The 25,858-nt window shown below is 44.1% G+C and overlaps 4 non-coding genes across 4 annotated transcripts; all 4 read right to left on the bottom strand.

Annotated features, from left to right (window-relative positions):
• Positions 1 to 3,972: 3,972 nt before the first annotated feature.
• LOC138560807 (U6 spliceosomal RNA) lies at positions 3,973 to 4,079 on the bottom strand. Its single transcript, XR_011299273.1, has one exon. It is a non-coding gene; the product is annotated as a U6 spliceosomal RNA (small nuclear RNA).
• A 5,364-nt stretch (positions 4,080 to 9,443) lies between these two features.
• Positions 9,444 to 9,550, bottom strand: LOC138560806 (U6 spliceosomal RNA). Its single transcript, XR_011299272.1, has one exon. It is a non-coding gene; the product is annotated as a U6 spliceosomal RNA (small nuclear RNA).
• A 5,365-nt stretch (positions 9,551 to 14,915) lies between these two features.
• Positions 14,916 to 15,022, bottom strand: LOC138560805 (U6 spliceosomal RNA). The gene has a single exon (XR_011299271.1). It is a non-coding gene; the product is annotated as a U6 spliceosomal RNA (small nuclear RNA).
• A 5,364-nt stretch (positions 15,023 to 20,386) lies between these two features.
• Positions 20,387 to 20,493, bottom strand: LOC138560804 (U6 spliceosomal RNA). Its single transcript, XR_011299270.1, has one exon. It is a non-coding gene; the product is annotated as a U6 spliceosomal RNA (small nuclear RNA).
• Positions 20,494 to 25,858: the final 5,365 nt, after the last annotated feature.

Raw genomic sequence — 25,858 nt, 5'->3', positions numbered from 1 at the left:
AGGATCCTGGCAGATGATTTGCATAGGCAAACCCCCTCGCTCTCTTTCTTACCCCTGCTTACTCCACAGTAGCAAGTATCTGGGCAAAATATAGTGGTCGAGGTAGGGTAGCAGTAACTAGCAACTCTGAGAAAGTAAATCTGGGGAGCTTGGCGACTTGTGGGGAACAACTGCAGAGCTCATCTCCCAGAACTTTGTGGCACGGGGAGAAGGTCTGTGGGATTTCAGTAACTTGGAGACATGCAACCTGGTCGGGAGTGCTTCAGGTCTCCTTCCTTGCATGTTCCAAGCAACTCAACAAAGCATCAACAGGCTGCCATGCCAGCCACAGAGCCCCTTTCCACATGATTAAAAGCCTAAAATCTTTTCCATGCAAACACATAGCCACCGAAAACCATATTTTCTTTGTTTTCTCTCTCTCTGTCTCTCTCTCCTCCCTCCCTCCCTCCCTCCCTCCTTCCCATCCCCCATAACCCCCCCCCCTCCCTCTTCCTCTCCCTACCATTCATTTTAAGTTTTCCTGCACTGCAGCACATTGTGACAATGGTATTTCACAATCGGACTGTTTGAAAGTTACAGAAATAAAAAAAGAATTAACCAACTAAAAGCAGCCAAATCCGGAGTACACTGCTAAACCACAATTAAAGATTAAGGCCTAGAAGCAAGTAAAGCTGTAGTTCAGAGCGATGTTTGCAAATAGCTCCTTAAAGCAGTTGACGCTGGAGTGCACAACAAGAGGAAAAGTGATAATACTCAGTTTGGTAGAATGGGATAAAAAACAAAAGCAGCGTGCCACTTCTAAAAGTACAAGTCAAGAAATTGAAGGAGATGGGGCTGTTCATTCAGTCAATAGGACTCACAAGTAAAAGTCTCCCGAGGCATTAGTGTTGAATTTGGCCCAAAATGTATTGTGTTGTCGTGTATTATGTATGAAAATACAATTTCAATCTTCATTAAAAAAAGATGTATTAAAAAATAAATACTTGCAGATTAAGAAAGTTTCTGTCCTGTCGTGTGCCAAAAATAGTGAATGCTTTACGAATGTGCGTGTCATCCTTTGAAGCAGGGGCCAATTCTATTTTCCCATTTTCATTCCAATATTAGTACATGTTTTGCTGAGGTACATAGGAATGGATCTGTTAAGAAATGAAACAAAAAGCCAGGAAAAATGTTGAAACATTTAGCATTTGGACTTACAATAAACGGACTCACAGTCAGATGTGCTATCCCTTGACCCACTGACCCGCTTACCTTTTGTGTAATCCTTTTGCTCTCAGCAGTGTTGTCCAAAGTTCCCTACTTAAAGAGACTTTCTTATAAAAAAAGATCCTAGACATGTTTTTTATGGCCCACATGCCTCATATCCCGTTGCTCTTGATAAACTCACATCATCTCCCACCAATACAAGCTGTAAAAGATGTCAAGGGCATAGCCAAGGAAATTAGACGTGGGCCGAAGGTTGAGCAATCCTTAAATCAGCAGCAAAAATAACATTGAAATCAGCTTCAGAATCTCTTAAAGGATGGGCCAACACTGGTTGCTTGCAGGGCGCAATCGGGCTGACGCCTTAAGGCAAGCGCAAAGGGAGAGCCAACCAAACCATTGATTAGGACCTCTGGACTTTCTGCTCTTTAACATAAGGACATTTGATATGGCAAACGTTTGACCAAACACCATTTAGATGTCGGATGGTATGGAATTAAGCGGCAAACAGCAATACATCAGCATTCTTTGCTGCTTTATTGATCTGGTCCTAAAGGGTTTGGTTTAATGCCAATTATATTTAAAGATAAAAAGATTCATGCTCAACGGTGCTTGCAAATCGACACCCCTCTCCCCATCACGATGGCTGGGTGATGCAAGAGTGAGAGCATCACAGCAGACCCAGAGACATGAGAAACACTCTGTACCTCTGAGTGCATGTGGGCCCATGGCTGGATCAAGGACAAGGCAAGAATAGGAGATGGCTTAAGGTGTCAGCACCCAGGCTGCCCCATTGCGCACTGCCAGCAACAGATGTTGGACCATCCTTTAAGAGATTCTGAGGCTTATTTCAATGTTAACTTTGCTGCTGATTAAAGGATTGCTCAACCTTCGACCCGCGTCTAGTTTGCTTGGCTAAGCCCTGAAAATCTTTTACAGCTTGTATTGGTGGGAGATGATGTGAGTTTATCAAGAGCAACGGGATATGAGGCATGTGTGCCACAAAATGCAGGTCTATGATCTTTTATTTGAAAGCCACTTTGGAAAACCCTACTGAGAACAAAAGGATTACACAAAAGGAAAGGGGGTCAGGGGGGCAAGGGATAGCACATCTGAATGTGAGTCATTTAATTGTAAGTCCAAATCCTACGCGTTTCGACATTTTTCCAGGCTTTTTGTTTCAGTTCTTAACAGATCCACTCCTATGTACCTCTGTGCTTTCAACAGAGTTTTCATTGTAATGGAGGGACATACAGTATGCCTTAAACATGCCTGGGCAGGGAAGACTATGTAAAAGCAAGAGTAGCAGACAGCTTAATAAATCATCAGCAGGACCCTCTAGACCTTCCCCAAAAAACATAACATGATTTCTATGCATGTATGTGCGTTGAACAGCACAAGTAATTTGGTTAATGTCAGTGGATAAATGTCACTTTCCCACAGCGCAGACAAAATCACTTGTACAGGCCCCTTCTGCAAAAGCATTACCGCTGTAGAAAGCAGTGAAAAGGTGAGGCAGTGTGCAGTCCCCCCACCCCCGACCCTGATCGGCCACGATCGGCCAAGGACCTCTCTATAAGAGCTGAGGGTGGAATTTTTCTGGACCTCAGTAACTTAGGGAGACATGGCTAAAGGGATCCTCAATCAACGGCCCAGCTTTTGCTCTGTGGCCTGTCCGAATATGTCTGTTCTCCAAATTACCTGCCGCTGCCCAGGTGTCAGATGGTGAGATGGAATGACCTCCCAGGAAGCATACTGGCAGATGATTTGCATAGGCACACCCCCTCTCCCTCTCTCTTAGCCCTGCTTACTCCACAGTAGCAAGTATCTGGGGAAAATATAGTGGTCGAGGTGGGGTAGCAGTAACTAGCAACTCTGAGAAAGTAAATCTGGGACACTTGGCGACCTGTGGGGAACAACTGCAGAGCTCAGTGCCCAGAAGTTTGTGGCACAGGGAGGAGGTCTGTTGGATTTCAGTAACTTGGAGACATGCAACCTGGTCGGGAGTGCTTCAGGTCTCCTTCCTTGCATGTTCCAAGCAACTCAACAAAGCATCAACAGGCTGAGATACCAACCACAGAGCCCCTTTCCACTTGATTAAAAGGCTAAAATCTTTTCCATGCAAATACATAGCCCCCAAATACCATATTTTCTTTGTTTTCTCTCTCTCTCCTCCCTGTCTCCTTCCCTCGCTCCCTCCCACCCTCCCGCACTCTCTCTTCCCCCCAGCCTCTCTCCCTCTCCCTACCATTAATTTTAAGTTTTCATGCACTGCAGCACATTGTGGCAATGGTATTTCACAATGGGACTGTTTGAAAGTTACAGAAATCAAAAAAGAAATCAACCAACTAAAAGCAGCCAAACCCGGAGTACACTGCTCAGCCCCATTTAAAGATTAAGGCCCAGAAGCAAGTAAAGCTGTAGTTCAGAGCGATATTTGCAAATAGCACCTTAAAGCAGTTTACGCTGGAGTGCACAACAAGGGGGAAAGTGATAATACTGAGTTTGGTAGAATGGGATAAAAAAAAACAAAAGAAGCGTGCCACTTGTAAAAGTACAAGTCAAGAAATTGAAGGGGACGGGGCTGTTCATTCAGTCAAGAGGACTCACAAGTAAAAGGCTCCTGAGGCATTAGTGTTGAATTTGGCGCAAAATGCATTGTGTTGTCGTGTAATATGAATGAACATACAATTTCAATCTTCAATAAAGAAAGATCTATTAAAAAATCAACACTTGCAAATTAAGAAAGTTTCTGTCCAGTCATGTTCCAAAAATAGTGAATGCTTTACGAATGTGCGTGTCATCCTTTAGAGCAGGGGCCGATTTAAATTTCCCATTATCATTCCAATATTAGTACATGTGTTGCAGAAGCAAGCGCAAAGGGAGAGTCAATCAAACCATTGATTAGGACCTCTGGTCAAAGGTTTGCCATACCAAATGTCCTTATTTCAGAGGGCAGAAAGTCCAAACACCATTTAGATATCGGGTGGTATGAAATGAAGAGGCAAACAACAACGAATAAGCATTCTTTGCTGCTGTATTGATCTGGCCCTAAAGGGTTTTAGTTTAATGCCAATTATATTTAAAGATATAAAGATGAATGGTCCAGGGTGCTTGCAAAATGAAAACCCCCTCCCCATCACAATGGCTGGGTCATACAAGCCTGAGAGCATCACAATAGACCCAATAGACATGAGAAAAACTCGGTACCTCTGAGTGTATGTGGGCCCATGGCTGTATCAAGGACAAGGCAAAAACAGGAGGTGGCTTAAGGAGTCAGCACCAGAGGCTGTCCGATTGAGCCCTGTAAGCAACAGATGTTGGACCATCCTATAAAGGATTCTGAGGCTGATTTCAATTTTAACTTTGCTGCTGATTTAAGGATTGCTCAACCTTCGACCCACGTCTAGTTTGCTTGGATAAGCCCTGGAAATCTTTTACAGCTTGTACTGGTGGGAGATGATGTGACTTTATCAACTGCAACGGGATATGAGGCATGTGTGCCACAAAAAGCAGGTCTAGGATTTTTTTATAAGAAAGCCGCTTTAAGAAGGGAACTTTGGGCAACCCCACTGAGAGCAAAAGTATTACACAAAAGGTAAGGGGGTCAGTGGGTCAACTGATACAATAAACTAACTCACAGTCAAATGTGCTAAGTCCAAATACTACCTGTTTCTACATTTTCCAGGCTTTTTGTCTCATTTCTTAACAGATCCATTCCTATGTACCTCTGTGCTTTCAACAGAGTTTTCATTGTAAGGGAGGGACATACAGTATACCTTAAACATTCCTGGGCAGGGAAGACTCTATGTAAAAGCAAGAGTAGCAGACAGCTTAAAAGAATCATCAGCAGGACCCTCTAGATCTTCCCCAAAAAACATAACATTATTTCTCTGCATGCATGTGCGTTGAACAGCGCAAGTAGTTTGGTTAATGTCAGTGGATAAATGTCACTTTCCCACAGCGCAGAACAAAATCACTTGTACAGGCCCCTTCTGCAAAAGCATTACCACTGTAGAAAGCAGTGAAGGTGAGGCAGTGTGCAGTCACCTCCGACACTTCCCTCCTCTGATCGGCCACGATCGGCCAAGGACCTCTCTATGAGAGCTGAGGGTGGAATTTTCTGGACCTCTGTAACTTGGGGAGACATGGCAAAAGGGATCCTCAATCAACAGCTCAGCCTTTGCTTTGTGGCCTGTCCGTATATATCTGTTCTCCAAATTACCTGCCGCTGCCCAGGTGTCAGCTGGTGAGATGGAATGACCTCCCAGGTAGGATCCTGGCAGATGATTTGCATAGGCAAACCCCCTCGCTCTCTTTCTTACCCCTGCTTACTCCACAGTAGCAAGTATCTGGGCAAAATATAGTGGTCGAGGTAGGGTAGCAGTAACTAGCAACTCTGAGAAAGTAAATCTGGGGAGCTTGGCGACTTGTGGGGAACAACTGCAGAGCTCATCTCCCAGAACTTTGTGGCACGGGGAGAAGGTCTGTGGGATTTCAGTAACTTGGAGACATGCAACCTGGTCGGGAGTGCTTCAGGTCTCCTTCCTTGCATGTTCCAAGCAACTCAACAAAGCATCAACAGGCTGCCATGCCAGCCACAGAGCCCCTTTCCACATGATTAAAAGCCTAAAATCTTTTCCATGCAAACACATAGCCACCGAAAACCATATTTTCTTTGTTTTCTCTCTCTCTGTCTCTCTCTCCTCCCTCCCTCCCTCCCTCCTTCCCATCCCCCATAACCCCCCCCCTCCCTCTTCCTCTCCCTACCATTCATTTTAAGTTTTCCTGCACTGCAGCACATTGTGACAATGGTATTTCACAATCGGACTGTTTGAAAGTTACAGAAATAAAAAAAGAATTAACCAACTAAAAGCAGCCAAATCCGGAGTACACTGCTAAGCCACAATTAAAGATTAAGGCCTAGAAGCAAGTAAAGCTGTAGTTCAGAGCGATGTTTGCAAATAGCTCCTTAAAGCAGTTGACGCTGGAGTGCACAACAAGAGGAAAAGTGATAATACTCAGTTTGGTAGAATGGGATAAAAAACAAAAGCAGCGTGCCACTTCTAAAAGTACAAGTCAAGAAATTGAAGGAGATGGGGCTGTTCATTCAGTCAATAGGACTCACAAGTAAAAGTCTCCCGAGGCATTAGTGTTGAATTTGGCCCAAAATGTATTGTGTTGTCGTGTATTATGTATGAAAATACAATTTCAATCTTCATTAAAAAAAGATGTATTAAAAAATAAATACTTGCAGATTAAGAAAGTTTCTGTCCTGTCGTGTGCCAAAAATAGTGAATGCTTTACGAATGTGCGTGTCATCCTTTGAAGCAGGGGCCAATTCTATTTTCCCATTTTCATTCCAATATTAGTACATGTTTTGCTGAGGTACATAGGAATGGATCTGTTAAGAAATGAAACAAAAAGCCTGGAAAAATGTTGAAACAGGTAGGATTTGGACTTACAATAAACGGACTCACAGTCAGATGTGCTATCCCTTGACCCACTGACCCGCTTACCTTTTGTGTAATCCTTTTGCTCTCAGCAGTGTTGTCCAAAGTTCCCTACTTAAAGAGACTTTCTTATAAAAAAAGATCCTAGACATGTTTTTTATGGCCCACATGCCTCATATCCCGTTGCTCTTGATAAACTCACATCATCTCCCACCAATACAAGCTGTAAAAGATGTCAAGGGCATAGCCAAGGAAATTAGACGTGGGCCTAAGGTTGAGCAATCCTTAAATCAGCAGCAAAAATAACATTGAAATCAGCTTCAGAATCTCTTAAAGGATGGGCCAACACTGGTTGCTTGCAGGGCGCAATCGGGCTGACGCCTTAAGGCAAGCGCAAAGGGAGAGCCAACCAAACCATTGATTAGGACCTCTGGACTTTCTGCTCTTTAACATAAGGACATTTGATATGGCAAACGTTTGACCAAACACCATTTAGATGTCGGATGGTATGGAATTAAGCGGCAAACAGCAATACATCAGCATTCTTTGCTGCTTTATTGATCTGGTCCTAAAGGGTTTGGTTTAATGCCAATTATATTTAAAGATAAAAAGATTCATGCTCAACGGTGCTTGCAAATCGACACCCCTCTCCCCATCACGATGGCTGGGTGATGCAAGAGTGAGAGCATCACAGCAGACCCAGAGACATGAGAAACACTCTGTACCTCTGAGTGCATGTGGGCCCATGGCTGGATCAAGGACAAGGCAAGAATAGGAGATGGCTTAAGGTGTCAGCACCCAGGCTGCCCCATTGCGCACTGCCAGCAACAGATGTTGGACCATCCTTTAAGAGATTCTGAGGCTTATTTCAATGTTAACTTTGCTGCTGATTAAAGGATTGCTCAACCTTCGACCCGCGTCTAGTTTGCTTGGCTAAGCCCTGAAAATCTTTTACAGCTTGTATTGGTGGGAGATGATGTGAGTTTATCAAGAGCAACGGGATATGAGGCATGTGTGCCACAAAATGCAGGTCTATGATCTTTTATTTGAAAGCCACTTTGGAAAACCCTACTGAGAACAAAAGGATTACACAAAAGGAAAGGGGGTCAGGGGGGCAAGGGATAGCACATCTGAATGTGAGTCATTTAATTGTAAGTCCAAATCCTACGCGTTTCGACATTTTTCCAGGCTTTTTGTTTCAGTTCTTAACAGATCCACTCCTATGTACCTCTGTGCTTTCAACAGAGTTTTCATTGTAATGGAGGGACATACAGTATGCCTTAAACATGCCTGGGCAGGGAAGACTATGTAAAAGCAAGAGTAGCAGACAGCTTAATAAATCATCAGCAGGACCCTCTAGACCTTCCCCAAAAAACATAACATGATTTCTATGCATGTATGTGCGTTGAACAGCACAAGTAATTTGGTTAATGTCAGTGGATAAATGTCACTTTCCCACAGCGCAGACAAAATCACTTGTACAGGCCCCTTCTGCAAAAGCATTACCGCTGTAGAAAGCAGTGAAAAGGTGAGGCAGTGTGCAGTCCCCCCACCCCCGACCCTGATCGGCCACGATCGGCCAAGGACCTCTCTATAAGAGCTGAGGGTGGAATTTTTCTGGACCTCAGTAACTTAGGGAGACATGGCTAAAGGGATCCTCAATCAACGGCCCAGCTTTTGCTCTGTGGCCTGTCCGAATATGTCTGTTCTCCAAATTACCTGCCGCTGCCCAGGTGTCAGATGGTGAGATGGAATGACCTCCCAGGAAGCATACTGGCAGATGATTTGCATAGGCACACCCCCTCTCCCTCTCTCTTAGCCCTGCTTACTCCACAGTAGCAAGTATCTGGGGAAAATATAGTGGTCGAGGTGGGGTAGCAGTAACTAGCAACTCTGAGAAAGTAAATCTGGGACACTTGGCGACCTGTGGGGAACAACTGCAGAGCTCAGTGCCCAGAAGTTTGTGGCACAGGGAGGAGGTCTGTTGGATTTCAGTAACTTGGAGACATGCAACCTGGTCGGGAGTGCTTCAGGTCTCCTTCCTTGCATGTTCCAAGCAACTCAACAAAGCATCAACAGGCTGAGATACCAACCACAGAGCCCCTTTCCACTTGATTAAAAGGCTAAAATCTTTTCCATGCAAATACATAGCCCCCAAATACCATATTTTCTTTGTTTTCTCTCTCTCTCCTCCCTGTCTCCTTCCCTCGCTCCCTCCCACCCTCCCGCACTCTCTCTTCCCCCCAGCCCCTCTCCCTCTCCCTACCATTAATTTTAAGTTTTCATGCACTGCAGCACATTGTGGCAATGGTATTTCACAATGGGACTGTTTGAAAGTTACAGAAATCAAAAAAGAAATCAACCAACTAAAAGCAGCCAAACCCGGAGTACACTGCTCAGCCCCATTTAAAGATTAAGGCCCAGAAGCAAGTAAAGCTGTAGTTCAGAGCGATATTTGCAAATAGCACCTTAAAGCAGTTTACGCTGGAGTGCACAACAAGGGGGAAAGTGATAATACTGAGTTTGGTAGAATGGGATAAAAAAAAACAAAAGAAGCGTGCCACTTGTAAAAGTACAAGTCAAGAAATTGAAGGGGACGGGGCTGTTCATTCAGTCAAGAGGACTCACAAGTAAAAGGCTCCTGAGGCATTAGTGTTGAATTTGGCGCAAAATGCATTGTGTTGTCGTGTAATATGAATGAACATACAATTTCAATCTTCAATAAAGAAAGATCTATTAAAAAATCAACACTTGCAAATTAAGAAAGTTTCTGTCCAGTCATGTTCCAAAAATAGTGAATGCTTTACGAATGTGCGTGTCATCCTTTAGAGCAGGGGCCGATTTAAATTTCCCATTATCATTCCAATATTAGTACATGTGTTGCAGAAGCAAGCGCAAAGGGAGAGTCAATCAAACCATTGATTAGGACCTCTGGTCAAAGGTTTGCCATACCAAATGTCCTTATTTCAGAGGGCAGAAAGTCCAAACACCATTTAGATATCGGGTGGTATGAAATGAAGAGGCAAACAACAACGAATAAGCATTCTTTGCTGCTGTATTGATCTGGCCCTAAAGGGTTTTAGTTTAATGCCAATTATATTTAAAGATATAAAGATTAATGGTCCAGGGTGCTTGCAAAATGAAAACCCCCTCCCCATCACAATGGCTGGGTCATACAAGCCTGAGAGCATCACAATAGACCCAATAGACATGAGAAAAACTCGGTACCTCTGAGTGTATGTGGGCCCATGGCTGTATCAAGGACAAGGCAAAAACAGGAGGTGGCTTAAGGAGTCAGCACCAGAGGCTGTCCGATTGAGCCCTGTAAGCAACAGATGTTGGACCATCCTATAAAGGATTCTGAGGCTGATTTCAATTTTAACTTTGCTGCTGATTTAAGGATTGCTCAACCTTCGACCCACGTCTAGTTTGCTTGGATAAGCCCTGGAAATCTTTTACAGCTTGTACTGGTGGGAGATGATGTGACTTTATCAACTGCAACGGGATATGAGGCATGTGTGCCACAAAAAGCAGGTCTAGGATTTTTTTATAAGAAAGCCGCTTTAAGAAGGGAACTTTGGGCAACCCCACTGAGAGCAAAAGTATTACACAAAAGGTAAGGGGGTCAGTGGGTCAACTGATACAATAAACTAACTCACAGTCAAATGTGCTAAGTCCAAATACTACCTGTTTCTACATTTTCCAGGCTTTTTGTCTCATTTCTTAACAGATCCATTCCTATGTACCTCTGTGCTTTCAACAGAGTTTTCATTGTAAGGGAGGGACATACAGTATACCTTAAACATTCCTGGGCAGGGAAGACTCTATGTAAAAGCAAGAGTAGCAGACAGCTTAAAAGAATCATCAGCAGGACCCTCTAGATCTTCCCCAAAAAACATAACATTATTTCTCTGCATGCATGTGCGTTGAACAGCGCAAGTAGTTTGGTTAATGTCAGTGGATAAATGTCACTTTCCCACAGCGCAGAACAAAATCACTTGTACAGGCCCCTTCTGCAAAAGCATTACCACTGTAGAAAGCAGTGAAGGTGAGGCAGTGTGCAGTCACCTCCGACACTTCCCTCCTCTGATCGGCCACGATCGGCCAAGGACCTCTCTATGAGAGCTGAGGGTGGAATTTTCTGGACCTCTGTAACTTGGGGAGACATGGCAAAAGGGATCCTCAATCAACAGCTCAGCCTTTGCTTTGTGGCCTGTCCGTATATATCTGTTCTCCAAATTACCTGCCGCTGCCCAGGTGTCAGCTGGTGAGATGGAATGACCTCCCAGGTAGGATCCTGGCAGATGATTTGCATAGGCAAACCCCCTCGCTCTCTTTCTTACCCCTGCTTACTCCACAGTAGCAAGTATCTGGGCAAAATATAGTGGTCGAGGTAGGGTAGCAGTAACTAGCAACTCTGAGAAAGTAAATCTGGGGAGCTTGGCGACTTGTGGGGAACAACTGCAGAGCTCATCTCCCAGAACTTTGTGGCACGGGGAGAAGGTCTGTGGGATTTCAGTAACTTGGAGACATGCAACCTGGTCGGGAGTGCTTCAGGTCTCCTTCCTTGCATGTTCCAAGCAACTCAACAAAGCATCAACAGGCTGCCATGCCAGCCACAGAGCCCCTTTCCACATGATTAAAAGCCTAAAATCTTTTCCATGCAAACACATAGCCACCGAAAACCATATTTTCTTTGTTTTCTCTCTCTCTGTCTCTCTCTCCTCCCTCCCTCCCTCCCTCCTTCCCATCCCCCATAACCCCCCCCCCTCCCTCTTCCTCTCCCTACCATTCATTTTAAGTTTTCCTGCACTGCAGCACATTGTGACAATGGTATTTCACAATCGGACTGTTTGAAAGTTACAGAAATAAAAAAAGAATTAACCAACTAAAAGCAGCCAAATCCGGAGTACACTGCTAAGCCACAATTAAAGATTAAGGCCTAGAAGCAAGTAAAGCTGTAGTTCAGAGCGATGTTTGCAAATAGCTCCTTAAAGCAGTTGACGCTGGAGTGCACAACAAGAGGAAAAGTGATAATACTCAGTTTGGTAGAATGGGATAAAAAACAAAAGCAGCGTGCCACTTCTAAAAGTACAAGTCAAGAAATTGAAGGAGATGGGGCTGTTCATTCAGTCAATAGGACTCACAAGTAAAAGTCTCCCGAGGCATTAGTGTTGAATTTGGCCCAAAATGTATTGTGTTGTCGTGTATTATGTATGAAAATACAATTTCAATCTTCATTAAAAAAAGATGTATTAAAAAATAAATACTTGCAGATTAAGAAAGTTTCTGTCCTGTCGTGTGCCAAAAATAGTGAATGCTTTACGAATGTGCGTGTCATCCTTTGAAGCAGGGGCCAATTCTATTTTCCCATTTTCATTCCAATATTAGTACATGTTTTGCTGAGGTACATAGGAATGGATCTGTTAAGAAATGAAACAAAAAGCCTGGAAAAATGTTGAAACAGGTAGGATTTGGACTTACAATAAACGGACTCACAGTCAGATGTGCTATCCCTTGACCCACTGACCCGCTTACCTTTTGTGTAATCCTTTTGCTCTCAGCAGTGTTGTCCAAAGTTCCCTACTTAAAGAGACTTTCTTATAAAAAAAGATCCTAGACATGTTTTTTATGGCCCACATGCCTCATATCCCGTTGCTCTTGATAAACTCACATCATCTCCCACCAATACAAGCTGTAAAAGATGTCAAGGGCATAGCCAAGGAAATTAGACGTGGGCCGAAGGTTGAGCAATCCTTAAATCAGCAGCAAAAATAACATTGAAATCAGCTTCAGAATCTCTTAAAGGATGGGCCAACACTGGTTGCTTGCAGGGCGCAATCGGGCTGACGCCTTAAGGCAAGCGCAAAGGGAGAGCCAACCAAACCATTGATTAGGACCTCTGGACTTTCTGCTCTTTAACATAAGGACATTTGATATGGCAAACGTTTGACCAAACACCATTTAGATGTCGGATGGTATGGAATTAAGCGGCAAACAGCAATACATCAGCATTCTTTGCTGCTTTATTGATCTGGTCCTAAAGGGTTTGGTTTAATGCCAATTATATTTAAAGATAAAAAGATTCATGCTCAACGGTGCTTGCAAATCGACACCCCTCTCCCCATCACGATGGCTGGGTGATGCAAGAGTGAGAGCATCACAGCAGACCCAGAGACATGAGAAACACTCTGTACCTCTGAGTGCATGTGGGCCCATGGCTGGATCAAGGACAAGGCAAGAATAGGAGATGGCTTAAGGTGTCAGCACCCAGGCTGCCCCATTGCGCACTGCCAGCAACAGATGTTGGACCATCCTTTAAGAGATTCTGAGGCTTATTTCAATGTTAACTTTGCTGCTGATTAAAGGATTGCTCAACCTTCGACCCGCGTCTAGTTTGCTTGGCTAAGCCCTGAAAATCTTTTACAGCTTGTATTGGTGGGAGATGATGTGAGTTTATCAAGAGCAACGGGATATGAGGCATGTGTGCCACAAAATGCAGGTCTATGATCTTTTATTTGAAAGCCACTTTGGAAAACCCTACTGAGAACAAAAGGATTACACAAAAGGAAAGGGGGTCAGGGGGGCAAGGGATAGCACATCTGAATGTGAGTCATTTAATTGTAAGTCCAAATCCTACGCGTTTCGACATTTTTCCAGGCTTTTTGTTTCAGTTCTTAACAGATCCACTCCTATGTACCTCTGTGCTTTCAACAGAGTTTTCATTGTAAGGGAGGGACATACAGTATACCTTAAACATTCCTGGGCAGGGAAGACTATGTAAAAGCAAGAGTAGCAGACAGCTTAATAAATCATCAGCAGGACCCTCTAGACCTTCCCCAAAAAACATAACATGATTTCTATGCATGTATGTGCGTTGAACAGCACAAGTAATTTGGTTAATGTCAGTGGATAAATGTCACTTTCCCACAGCGCAGACAAAATCACTTGTACAGGCCCCTTCTGCAAAAGCATTACCGCTGTAGAAAGCAGTGAAAAGGTGAGGCAGTGTGCAGTCCCCCCACCCCCGACCCTGATCGGCCACGATCGGCCAAGGACCTCTCTATAAGAGCTGAGGGTGGAATTTTTCTGGACCTCAGTAACTTAGGGAGACATGGCTAAAGGGATCCTCAATCAACGGCCCAGCTTTTGCTCTGTGGCCTGTCCGAATATGTCTGTTCTCCAAATTACCTGCCGCTGCCCAGGTGTCAGATGGTGAGATGGAATGACCTCCCAGGAAGCATACTGGCAGATGATTTGCATAGGCACACCCCCTCTCCCTCTCTCTTAGCCCTGCTTACTCCACAGTAGCAAGTATCTGGGGAAAATATAGTGGTCGAGGTGGGGTAGCAGTAACTAGCAACTCTGAGAAAGTAAATCTGGGACACTTGGCGACCTGTGGGGAACAACTGCAGAGCTCAGTGCCCAGAAGTTTGTGGCACAGGGAGGAGGTCTGTTGGATTTCAGTAACTTGGAGACATGCAACCTGGTCGGGAGTGCTTCAGGTCTCCTTCCTTGCATGTTCCAAGCAACTCAACAAAGCATCAACAGGCTGAGATACCAACCACAGAGCCCCTTTCCACTTGATTAAAAGGCTAAAATCTTTTCCATGCAAATACATAGCCCCCAAATACCATATTTTCTTTGTTTTCTCTCTCTCTCCTCCCTGTCTCCTTCCCTCGCTCCCTCCCACCCTCCCGCACTCTCTCTTCCCCCCAGCCCCTCTCCCTCTCCCTACCATTAATTTTAAGTTTTCATGCACTGCAGCACATTGTGGCAATGGTATTTCACAATGGGACTGTTTGAAAGTTACAGAAATCAAAAAAGAAATCAACCAACTAAAAGCAGCCAAACCCGGAGTACACTGCTCAGCCCCATTTAAAGATTAAGGCCCAGAAGCAAGTAAAGCTGTAGTTCAGAGCGATATTTGCAAATAGCACCTTAAAGCAGTTTACGCTGGAGTGCACAACAAGGGGGAAAGTGATAATACTGAGTTTGGTAGAATGGGATAAAAAAAAACAAAAGAAGCGTGCCACTTGTAAAAGTACAAGTCAAGAAATTGAAGGGGACGGGGCTGTTCATTCAGTCAAGAGGACTCACAAGTAAAAGGCTCCTGAGGCATTAGTGTTGAATTTGGCGCAAAATGCATTGTGTTGTCGTGTAATATGAATGAACATACAATTTCAATCTTCAATAAAGAAAGATCTATTAAAAAATCAACACTTGCAAATTAAGAAAGTTTCTGTCCAGTCATGTTCCAAAAATAGTGAATGCTTTACGAATGTGCGTGTCATCCTTTAGAGCAGGGGCCGATTTAAATTTCCCATTATCATTCCAATATTAGTACATGTGTTGCAGAAGCAAGCGCAAAGGGAGAGTCAATCAAACCATTGATTAGGACCTCTGGTCAAAGGTTTGCCATACCAAATGTCCTTATTTCAGAGGGCAGAAAGTCCAAACACCATTTAGATATCGGGTGGTATGAAATGAAGAGGCAAACAACAACGAATAAGCATTCTTTGCTGCTGTATTGATCTGGCCCTAAAGGGTTTTAGTTTAATGCCAATTATATTTAAAGATATAAAGATTAATGGTCCAGGGTGCTTGCAAAATGAAAACCCCCTCCCCATCACAATGGCTGGGTCATACAAGCCTGAGAGCATCACAATAGACCCAATAGACATGAGAAAAACTCGGTACCTCTGAGTGTATGTGGGCCCATGGCTGTATCAAGGACAAGGCAAAAACAGGAGGTGGCTTAAGGAGTCAGCACCAGAGGCTGTCCGATTGAGCCCTGTAAGCAACAGATGTTGGACCATCCTATAAAGGATTCTGAGGCTGATTTCAATTTTAACTTTGCTGCTGATTTAAGGATTGCTCAACCTTCGACCCACGTCTAGTTTGCTTGGATAAGCCCTGGAAATCTTTTACAGCTTGTACTGGTGGGAGATGATGTGACTTTATCAACTGCAACGGGATATGAGGCATGTGTGCCACAAAAAGCAGGTCTAGGATTTTTTTATAAGAAAGCCGCTTTAAGAAGGGAACTTTGGGCAACCCCACTGAGAGCAAAAGTATTACACAAAAGGTAAGGGGGTCAGTGGGTCAACTGATACAATAAACTAACTCACAGTCAAATGTGCTAAGTCCAAATACTACCTGTTTCTACATTTTCCAGGCTTTTTGTCTCATTTCTTAACAGATCCATTCCTATGTACCTCTGTGCTTTCAACAGAGTTTTCATTGTAAGGGAGGGACATACAGTATACCTTAAACATTCCTGGGCAGGGAAGACTCTATGTAAAAGCAAGAGTAGCAGACAGCTTAAAAGAATCATCAGCAGGACCCTCTAGATCTTCCCCAAAAAACATAACATTATTTCTCTGCATGCATGTGCGTTGAATAGCGCAAGTAGTTTGGTTAATGTCAGTGGATAAATGTCACTTTCCCACAGCGCAGAACAAAATCACTTGTACAGGCCCCTTCTGCAAAAGCATTACCACTGTAGAAAGCAGTGAAGGTGAGGCAGTGTGCAGTCACCTCCGACACTTCCCTCCTCTGATCGGCCACGATCGGCCAAGGACCTCTCTATGAGAGCTGAGGGTGGAATTTTCTGGACCTCTGTAACTTGGGGAGACATGGCAAAAGGGATCCTCAATCAACAGCTCAGCCTTTGCTTTGTGGCCTGTCCGTATATATCTGTTCTCCAAATTACCTGCCGCTGCCCAGGTGTCAGCTGGTGAGATGGAATGACCTCCCAGGTAGGATCCTGGCAGATGATTTGCATAGGCAAACCCCCTCGCTCTCTTTCTTACCCCTGCTTACTCCACAGTAGCAAGTATCTGGGCAAAATATAGTGGTCGAGGTAGGGTAGCAGTAACTAGCAACTCTGAGAAAGTAAATCTGGGGAGCTTGGCGACTTGTGGGGAACAACTGCAGAGCTCATCTCCCAGAACTTTGTGGCACGGGGAGAAGGTCTGTGGGATTTCAGTAACTTGGAGACATGCAACCTGGTCGGGAGTGCTTCAGGTCTCCTTCCTTGCATGTTCCAAGCAACTCAACAAAGCATCAACAGGCTGCCATGCCAGCCACAGAGCCCCTTTCCACATGATTAAAAGCCTAAAATCTTTTCCATGCAAACACATAGCCACCGAAAACCATATTTTCTTTGTTTTCTCTCTCTCTGTCTCTCTCTCCTCCCTCCCTCCCTCCCTCCTTCCCATCCCCCATAACCCCCCCCCTCCCTCTTCCTCTCCCTACCATTCATTTTAAGTTTTCCTGCACTGCAGCACATTGTGACAATGGTATTTCACAATCGGACTGTTTGAAAGTTACAGAAATAAAAAAAGAATTAACCAACTAAAAGCAGCCAAATCCGGAGTACACTGCTAAGCCACAATTAAAGATTAAGGCCTAGAAGCAAGTAAAGCTGTAGTTCAGAGCGATGTTTGCAAATAGCTCCTTAAAGCAGTTGACGCTGGAGTGCACAACAAGAGGAAAAGTGATAATACTCAGTTTGGTAGAATGGGATAAAAAACAAAAGCAGCGTGCCACTTCTAAAAGTACAAGTCAAGAAATTGAAGGAGATGGGGCTGTTCATTCAGTCAATAGGACTCACAAGTAAAAGTCTCCCGAGGCATTAGTGTTGAATTTGGCCCAAAATGTATTGTGTTGTCGTGTATTATGTATGAAAATACAATTTCAATCTTCATTAAAAAAAGATGTATTAAAAAATAAATACTTGCAGATTAAGAAAGTTTCTGTCCTGTCGTGTGCCAAAAATAGTGAATGCTTTACGAATGTGCGTGTCATCCTTTGAAGCAGGGGCCAATTCTATTTTCCCATTTTCATTCCAATATTAGTACATGTTTTGCTGAGGTACATAGGAATGGATCTGTTAAGAAATGAAACAAAAAGCCTGGAAAAATGTTGAAACAGGTAGGATTTGGACTTACAATAAACGGACTCACAGTCAGATGTGCTATCCCTTGACCCACTGACCCGCTTACCTTTTGTGTAATCCTTTTGCTCTCAGCAGTGTTGTCCAAAGTTCCCTACTTAAAGAGACTTTCTTATAAAAAAAGATCCTAGACATGTTTTTTATGGCCCACATGCCTCATATCCCGTTGCTCTTGATAAACTCACATCATCTCCCACCAATACAAGCTGTAAAAGATGTCAAGGGCATAGCCAAGGAAATTAGACGTGGGCCGAAGGTTGAGCAATCCTTAAATCAGCAGCAAAAATAACATTGAAATCAGCTTCAGAATCTCTTAAAGGATGGGCCAACACTGGTTGCTTGCAGGGCGCAATCGGGCTGACGCCTTAAGGCAAGCGCAAAGGGAGAGCCAACCAAACCATTGATTAGGACCTCTGGACTTTCTGCTCTTTAACATAAGGACATTTGATATGGCAAACGTTTGACCAAACACCATTTAGATGTCGGATGGTATGGAATTAAGCGGCAAACAGCAATACATCAGCATTCTTTGCTGCTTTATTGATCTGGTCCTAAAGGGTTTGGTTTAATGCCAATTATATTTAAAGATAAAAAGATTCATGCTCAACGGTGCTTGCAAATCGACACCCCTCTCCCCATCACGATGGCTGGGTGATGCAAGAGTGAGAGCATCACAGCAGACCCAGAGACATGAGAAACACTCTGTACCTCTGAGTGCATGTGGGCCCATGGCTGGATCAAGGACAAGGCAAGAATAGGAGATGGCTTAAGGTGTCAGCACCCAGGCTGCCCCATTGCGCACTGCCAGCAACAGATGTTGGACCATCCTTTAAGAGATTCTGAGGCTTATTTCAATGTTAACTTTGCTGCTGATTAAAGGATTGCTCAACCTTCGACCCGCGTCTAGTTTGCTTGGCTAAGCCCTGAAAATCTTTTACAGCTTGTATTGGTGGGAGATGATGTGAGTTTATCAAGAGCAACGGGATATGAGGCATGTGTGCCACAAAATGCAGGTCTATGATCTTTTATTTGAAAGCCACTTTGGAAAACCCTACTGAGAACAAAAGGATTACACAAAAGGAAAGGGGGTCAGGGGGGCAAGGGATAGCACATCTGAATGTGAGTCATTTAATTGTAAGTCCAAATCCTACGCGTTTCGACATTTTTCCAGGCTTTTTGTTTCAGTTCTTAACAGATCCACTCCTATGTACCTCTGTGCTTTCAACAGAGTTTTCATTGTAATGGAGGGACATACAGTATGCCTTAAACATGCCTGGGCAGGGAAGACTATGTAAAAGCAAGAGTAGCAGACAGCTTAATAAATCATCAGCAGGACCCTCTAGACCTTCCCCAAAAAACATAACATGATTTCTATGCATGTATGTGCGTTGAACAGCACAAGTAATTTGGTTAATGTCAGTGGATAAATGTCACTTTCCCACAGCGCAGACAAAATCACTTGTACAGGCCCCTTCTGCAAAAGCATTACCGCTGTAGAAAGCAGTGAAAAGGTGAGGCAGTGTGCAGTCCCCCCACCCCCGACCCTGATCGGCCACGATCGGCCAAGGACCTCTCTATAAGAGCTGAGGGTGGAATTTTTCTGGACCTCAGTAACTTAGGGAGACATGGCTAAAGGGATCCTCAATCAACGGCCCAGCTTTTGCTCTGTGGCCTGTCCGAATATGTCTGTTCTCCAAATTACCTGCCGCTGCCCAGGTGTCAGATGGTGAGATGGAATGACCTCCCAGGAAGCATACTGGCAGATGATTTGCATAGGCACACCCCCTCTCCCTCTCTCTTAGCCCTGCTTACTCCACAGTAGCAAGTATCTGGGGAAAATATAGTGGTCGAGGTGGGGTAGCAGTAACTAGCAACTCTGAGAAAGTAAATCTGGGACACTTGGCGACCTGTGGGGAACAACTGCAGAGCTCAGTGCCCAGAAGTTTGTGGCACAGGGAGGAGGTCTGTTGGATTTCAGTAACTTGGAGACATGCAACCTGGTCGGGAGTGCTTCAGGTCTCCTTCCTTGCATGTTCCAAGCAACTCAACAAAGCATCAACAGGCTGAGATACCAACCACAGAGCCCCTTTCCACTTGATTAAAAGGCTAAAATCTTTTCCATGCAAATACATAGCCCCCAAATACCATATTTTCTTTGTTTTCTCTCTCTCTCCTCCCTGTCTCCTTCCCTCGCTCCCTCCCACCCTCCCGCACTCTCTCTTCCCCCCAGCCCCTCTCCCTCTCCCTACCATTAATTTTAAGTTTTCATGCACTGCAGCACATTGTGGCAATGGTATTTCACAATGGGACTGTTTGAAAGTTACAGAAATCAAAAAAGAAATCAACCAACTAAAAGCAGCCAAACCCGGAGTACACTGCTCAGCCCCATTTAAAGATTAAGGCCCAGAAGCAAGTAAAGCTGTAGTTCAGAGCGATATTTGCAAATAGCACCTTAAAGCAGTTTACGCTGGAGTGCACAACAAGGGGGAAAGTGATAATACTGAGTTTGGTAGAATGGGATAAAAAAAAACAAAAGAAGCGTGCCACTTGTAAAAGTACAAGTCAAGAAATTGAAGGGGACGGGGCTGTTCATTCAGTCAAGAGGACTCACAAGTAAAAGGCTCCTGAGGCATTAGTGTTGAATTTGGCGCAAAATGCATTGTGTTGTCGTGTAATATGAATGAACATACAATTTCAATCTTCAATAAAGAAAGATCTATTAAAAAATCAACACTTGCAAATTAAGAAAGTTTCTGTCCAGTCATGTTCCAAAAATAGTGAATGCTTTACGAATGTGCGTGTCATCCTTTAGAGCAGGGGCCGATTTAAATTTCCCATTATCATTCCAATATTAGTACATGTGTTGCAGAAGCAAGCGCAAAGGGAGAGTCAATCAAACCATTGATTAGGACCTCTGGTCAAAGGTTTGCCATACCAAATGTCCTTATTTCAGAGGGCAGAAAGTCCAAACACCATTTAGATATCGGGTGGTATGAAATGAAGAGGCAAACAACAACGAATAAGCATTCTTTGCTGCTGTATTGATCTGGCCCTAAAGGGTTTTAGTTTAATGCCAATTATATTTAAAGATATAAAGATTAATGGTCCAGGGTGCTTGCAAAATGAAAACCCCCTCCCCATCACAATGGCTGGGTCATACAAGCCTGAGAGCATCACAATAGACCCAATAGACATGAGAAAAACTCGGTACCTCTGAGTGTATGTGGGCCCATGGCTGTATCAAGGACAAGGCAAAAACAGGAGGTGGCTTAAGGAGTCAGCACCAGAGGCTGTCCGATTGAGCCCTGTAAGCAACAGATGTTGGACCATCCTATAAAGGATTCTGAGGCTGATTTCAATTTTAACTTTGCTGCTGATTTAAGGATTGCTCAACCTTCGACCCACGTCTAGTTTGCTTGGATAAGCCCTGGAAATCTTTTACAGCTTGTACTGGTGGGAGATGATGTGACTTTATCAACTGCAACGGGATATGAGGCATGTGTGCCACAAAAAGCAGGTCTAGGATTTTTTTATAAGAAAGCCGCTTTAAGAAGGGAACTTTGGGCAACCCCACTGAGAGCAAAAGTATTACACAAAAGGTAAGGGGGTCAGTGGGTCAACTGATACAATAAACTAACTCACAGTCAAATGTGCTAAGTCCAAATACTACCTGTTTCTACATTTTCCAGGCTTTTTGTCTCATTTCTTAACAGATCCATTCCTATGTACCTCTGTGCTTTCAACAGAGTTTTCATTGTAAGGGAGGGACATACAGTATACCTTAAACATTCCTGGGCAGGGAAGACTCTATGTAAAAGCAAGAGTAGCAGACAGCTTAAAAGAATCATCAGCAGGACCCTCTAGATCTTCCCCAAAAAACATAACATTATTTCTCTGCATGCATGTGCGTTGAACAGCGCAAGTAGTTTGGTTAATGTCAGTGGATAAATGTCACTTTCCCACAGCGCAGAACAAAATCACTTGTACAGGCCCCTTCTGCAAAAGCATTACCACTGTAGAAAGCAGTGAAGGTGAGGCAGTGTGCAGTCACCTCCGACACTTCCCTCCTCTGATCGGCCACGATCGGCCAAGGACCTCTCTATGAGAGCTGAGGGTGGAATTTTCTGGACCTCTGTAACTTGGGGAGACATGGCAAAAGGGATCCTCAATCAACAGCTCAGCCTTTGCTTTGTGGCCTGTCCGTATATATCTGTTCTCCAAATTACCTGCCGCTGCCCAGGTGTCAGCTGGTGAGATGGAATGACCTCCCAGGTAGGATCCTGGCAGATGATTTGCATAGGCAAACCCCCTCGCTCTCTTTCTTACCCCTGCTTACTCCACAGTAGCAAGTATCTGGGCAAAATATAGTGGTCGAGGTAGGGTAGCAGTAACTAGCAACTCTGAGAAAGTAAATCTGGGGAGCTTGGCGACTTGTGGGGAACAACTGCAGAGCTCATCTCCCAGAACTTTGTGGCACGGGGAGAAGGTCTGTGGGATTTCAGTAACTTGGAGACATGCAACCTGGTCGGGAGTGCTTCAGGTCTCCTTCCTTGCATGTTCCAAGCAACTCAACAAAGCATCAACAGGCTGCCATGCCAGCCACAGAGCCCCTTTCCACATGATTAAAAGCCTAAAATCTTTTCCATGCAAACACATAGCCACCGAAAACCATATTTTCTTTGTTTTCTCTCTCTCTGTCTCTCTCTCCTCCCTCCCTCCCTCCCTCCTTCCCATCCCCCATAACCCCCCCCCCTCCCTCTTCCTCTCCCTACCATTCATTTTAAGTTTTCCTGCACTGCAGCACATTGTGACAATGGTATTTCACAATCGGACTGATTGAAAGTTACAGAAATAAAAAAAGAATTAACCAACTAAAAGCAGCCAAATCCGGAGTACACTGCTAAGCCACAATTAAAGATTAAGGCCTAGAAGCAAGTAAAGCTGTAGTTCAGAGCGATGTTTGCAAATAGCTCCTTAAAGCAGTTGACGCTGGAGTGCACAACAAGAGGAAAAGTGATAATACTCAGTTTGGTAGAATGGGATAAAAAACAAAAGCAGCGTGCCACTTCTAAAAGTACAAGTCAAGAAATTGAAGGAGATGGGGCTGTTCATTCAGTCAATAGGACTCACAAGTAAAAGTCTCCCGAGGCATTAGTGTTGAATTTGGCCCAAAATGTATTGTGTTGTCGTGTATTATGTATGAAAATACAATTTCAATCTTCATTAAAAAAAGATGTATTAAAAAATAAATACTTGCAGATTAAGAAAGTTTCTGTCCTGTCGTGTGCCAAAAATAGTGAATGCTTTACGAATGTGCGTGTCATCCTTTGAAGCAGGGGCCAATTCTATTTTCCCATTTTCATTCCAATATTAGTACATGTTTTGCTGAGGTACATAGGAATGGATCTGTTAAGAAATGAAACAAAAAGCCTGGAAAAATGTTGAAACAGGTAGGATTTGGACTTACAATAAACGGACTCACAGTCAGATGTGCTATCCCTTGACCCACTGACCCGCTTACCTTTTGTGTAATCCTTTTGCTCTCAGCAGTGTTGTCCAAAGTTCCCTACTTAAAGAGACTTTCTTATAAAAAAAGATCCTAGACATGTTTTTTATGGCCCACATGCCTCATATCCCGTTGCTCTTGATAAACTCACATCATCTCCCACCAATACAAGCTGTAAAAGATGTCAAGGGCATAGCCAAGGAAATTAGACGTGGGCCGAAGGTTGAGCAATCCTTAAATCAGCAGCAAAAATAACATTGAAATCAGCTTCAGAATCTCTTAAAGGATGGGCCAACACTGGTTGCTTGCAGGGCGCAATCGGGCTGACGCCTTAAGGCAAGCGCAAAGGGAGAGCCAACCAAACCATTGATTAGGACCTCTGGACTTTCTGCTCTTTAACATAAGGACATTTGATATGGCAAACGTTTGACCAAACACCATTTAGATGTCGGATGGTATGGAATTAAGCGGCAAACAGCAATACATCAGCATTCTTTGCTGCTTTATTGATCTGGTCCTAAAGGGTTTGGTTTAATGCCAATTATATTTAAAGATAAAAAGATTCATGCTCAACGGTGCTTGCAAATCGACACCCCTCTCCCCATCACGATGGCTGGGTGATGCAAGAGTGAGAGCATCACAGCAGACCCAGAGACATGAGAAACACTCTGTACCTCTGAGTGCATGTGGGCCCATGGCTGGATCAAGGACAAGGCAAGAATAGGAGATGGCTTAAGGTGTCAGCACCCAGGCTGCCCCATTGCGCACTGCCAGCAACAGATGTTGGACCATCCTTTAAGAGATTCTGAGGCTTATTTCAATGTTAACTTTGCTGCTGATTAAAGGATTGCTCAACCTTCGACCCGCGTCTAGTTTGCTTGGCTAAGCCCTGAAAATCTTTTACAGCTTGTATTGGTGGGAGATGATGTGAGTTTATCAAGAGCAACGGGATATGAGGCATGTGTGCCACAAAATGCAGGTCTATGATCTTTTATTTGAAAGCCACTTTGGAAAACCCTACTGAGAACAAAAGGATTACACAAAAGGAAAGGGGGTCAGGGGGGCAAGGGATAGCACATCTGAATGTGAGTCATTTAATTGTAAGTCCAAATCCTACGCGTTTCGACATTTTTCCAGGCTTTTTGTTTCAGTTCTTAACAGATCCACTCCTATGTACCTCTGTGCTTTCAACAGAGTTTTCATTGTAATGGAGGGACATACAGTATGCCTTAAACATGCCTGGGCAGGGAAGACTATGTAAAAGCAAGAGTAGCAGACAGCTTAATAAATCATCAGCAGGACCCTCTAGACCTTCCCCAAAAAACATAACATGATTTCTATGCATGTATGTGCGTTGAACAGCACAAGTAATTTGGTTAATGTCAGTGGATAAATGTCACTTTCCCACAGCGCAGACAAAATCACTTGTACAGGCCCCTTCTGCAAAAGCATTACCGCTGTAGAAAGCAGTGAAAAGGTGAGGCAGTGTGCAGTCCCCCCACCCCCGACCCTGATCGGCCACGATCGGCCAAGGACCTCTCTATAAGAGCTGAGGGTGGAATTTTTCTGGACCTCAGTAACTTAGGGAGACATGGCTAAAGGGATCCTCAATCAACGGCCCAGCTTTTGCTCTGTGGCCTGTCCGAATATGTCTGTTCTCCAAATTACCTGCCGCTGCCCAGGTGTCAGATGGTGAGATGGAATGACCTCCCAGGAAGCATACTGGCAGATGATTTGCATAGGCACACCCCCTCTCCCTCTCTCTTAGCCCTGCTTACTCCACAGTAGCAAGTATCTGGGGAAAATATAGTGGTCGAGGTGGGGTAGCAGTAACTAGCAACTCTGAGAAAGTAAATCTGGGACACTTGGCGACCTGTGGGGAACAACTGCAGAGCTCAGTGCCCAGAAGTTTGTGGCACAGGGAGGAGGTCTGTTGGATTTCAGTAACTTGGAGACATGCAACCTGGTCGGGAGTGCTTCAGGTCTCCTTCCTTGCATGTTCCAAGCAACTCAACAAAGCATCAACAGGCTGAGATACCAACCACAGAGCCCCTTTCCACTTGATTAAAAGGCTAAAATCTTTTCCATGCAAATACATAGCCCCCAAATACCATATTTTCTTTGTTTTCTCTCTCTCTCCTCCCTGTCTCCTTCCCTCGCTCCCTCCCACCCTCCCGCACTCTCTCTTCCCCCCAGCCCCTCTCCCTCTCCCTACCATTAATTTTAAGTTTTCATGCACTGCAGCACATTGTGGCAATGGTATTTCACAATGGGACTGTTTGAAAGTTACAGAAATCAAAAAAGAAATCAACCAACTAAAAGCAGCCAAACCCGGAGTACACTGCTCAGCCCCATTTAAAGATTAAGGCCCAGAAGCAAGTAAAGCTGTAGTTCAGAGCGATATTTGCAAATAGCACCTTAAAGCAGTTTACGCTGGAGTGCACAACAAGGGGGAAAGTGATAATACTGAGTTTGGTAGAATGGGATAAAAAAAAACAAAAGAAGCGTGCCACTTGTAAAAGTACAAGTCAAGAAATTGAAGGGGACGGGGCTGTTCATTCAGTCAAGAGGACTCACAAGTAAAAGGCTCCTGAGGCATTAGTGTTGAATTTGGCGCAAAATGCATTGTGTTGTCGTGTAATATGAATGAACATACAATTTCAATCTTCAATAAAGAAAGATCTATTAAAAAATCAACACTTGCAAATTAAGAAAGTTTCTGTCCAGTCATGTTCC

Source organism: Ambystoma mexicanum, unplaced genomic scaffold (genome assembly GCF_040938575.1).
Source record: "Ambystoma mexicanum isolate Mex_15411 unplaced genomic scaffold, UKY_AmexF1_1 Mex_scaf48, whole genome shotgun sequence".
Classification (NCBI taxonomy): domain Eukaryota; kingdom Metazoa; phylum Chordata; class Amphibia; order Caudata; family Ambystomatidae; genus Ambystoma; species Ambystoma mexicanum.
This window is presented reverse-complemented; position numbering and strand designations above follow the sequence as displayed.